Source organism: Rhinopithecus bieti, unplaced genomic scaffold, assembly GCF_001698545.2.
Source record: "Rhinopithecus bieti isolate Rb0 unplaced genomic scaffold, ASM169854v2 scaffold_70960, whole genome shotgun sequence".
In the NCBI taxonomy this organism is placed as follows: Eukaryota; Metazoa; Chordata; class Mammalia; order Primates; family Cercopithecidae; genus Rhinopithecus; species Rhinopithecus bieti.
In genome coordinates, this window is record NW_016870494.1 from 146 (window position 1) to 1,562 (window position 1,417).

Genomic DNA, 1,417 nt, shown 5'->3' on the forward strand with positions numbered 1-1,417 from the left:
CTCTTCCAGCAGGCTTAACCTTCTTAGACTTGATGGTGGACCCACTAGTTTAATAGATGGAGAGATCTATCAATGGTGAGCACACAGTGTTGCTAGAGTCGGTGGCCCTCAGCACCCAGAGCAGTCTGTGGTTAAAAGTGAAAGAGCTCTGGATGGTGGGGGTGCGAAGGGGATTGGGGAGAGGGGCCGATTAAGTCACAAAGCCGAAGCAAGGGGCGCCTTGCGTTGAAGAGTACCTGTCCCTGGACTGTGGGAAGAATGAGTGGGCTTGCGGGCGTGTTTCCTGGCCACAGGACAGATGTGGAAACCGGGTGATCAGGAAAGATTTCTCTGGGTTTTGACCCAGAGAGTGTGTGGGTGGATACTAGATGGAGGCTGCAGGGTGTTTGACCAGGCACCAGGTGGCATTACGTGCAAAAGCATCAGGTACTTCCTTCGAGCCGGAATCGAACCAGCGACCTAAGGATGTCCACAAACTTCTCTGCAGTCTACAGTCCTCCGCTCTACCAGCTGAGCTATCGAAGGGTGCACGCTCCACGGGCTGGGTCACTGGACTTTCTGCAAATGGAGGAAGCCAAGTCCTTGGAACGCTGGAGGTTCAACACACTTTGTTGATTGGAACTCACCTTAGAAGAGAACCTTGCGCCGGTCGCCACCGCGCCGCTCTCAGGGTGGAGCAAATTCTCTGAGTGTGGTTTCCTCGCGTCTCGGGGCGCTGATAGCCACGATCCAAGACGGGAGGCTCTCACCTGTGGCCTTCCTCCACCTGTGCCAAGTGAGGATGACAGTCCTCAGTGAAAGAAAATGAGAGGGTGAGAGGGCTCGGTCAGAGGGCTGGGCGAGGTGGATGGGTGAATCCTGTGGGACAGGGGTTGCTGGAGGAGGAAAGAAGAACTCGGAAAGCTTCTGAGTGGGCGGCCGCTATCCGCAGACCAGCTTCAGGGTCTGCTGGAAGTCCTTAAGGAGCCCTTTCCTAAAACTCTGGTCTTCCTACTCCCTTACTCCCTTCCGGGCCAACACACATGCCCCTCCTCCCGATGTGCCGCCGCCCTTTTGCCCCAGTGTCCTATGCTCACTTTTTGACGCATTCAAGTGTGCTGGAAGTGAGAGAGAGAACAAATGGGACTAGGGGAGAAGAACTCGCCCAGGGCTTGCAGCAGATGCACTGTGATATCCTTCCTCCCCAGCGCCCACTTGGGGCTTGGCTTCCCTCCTCTGCAAACCGACCACAAACTCTCCCCCACCCCCCACAAGAGGCTGCCTCTTTCTGAAGTAGGGCAAGTGCATTAGTCCGTTTTCATGCTGCTGATAAAGACATACCCGAGACTGGGATGAAAAAGAGGTTTAATTGGACTCACAGTTCCACATGGCTGGGGAGGCCTCAGAATCAGGGCTGGGGTGAAAAGTTCTTCTCCTT

General features: G+C 55.1%; 1 non-coding gene across 1 annotated transcript; it reads right to left on the reverse strand.

The window, feature by feature from the left end:
• Window positions 1-431: 431 nt before the first annotated feature.
• TRNAY-GUA (transfer RNA tyrosine (anticodon GUA)) lies at window positions 432-525 on the reverse strand. The gene is made up of 2 exons: window positions 489-525; window positions 432-467 (listed from the first exon to the last, which is right to left on the reverse strand). It is a non-coding gene; the product is annotated as a tRNA-Tyr (tRNA).
• Between the last annotated feature and the right edge of the window lie 892 nt (window positions 526-1,417).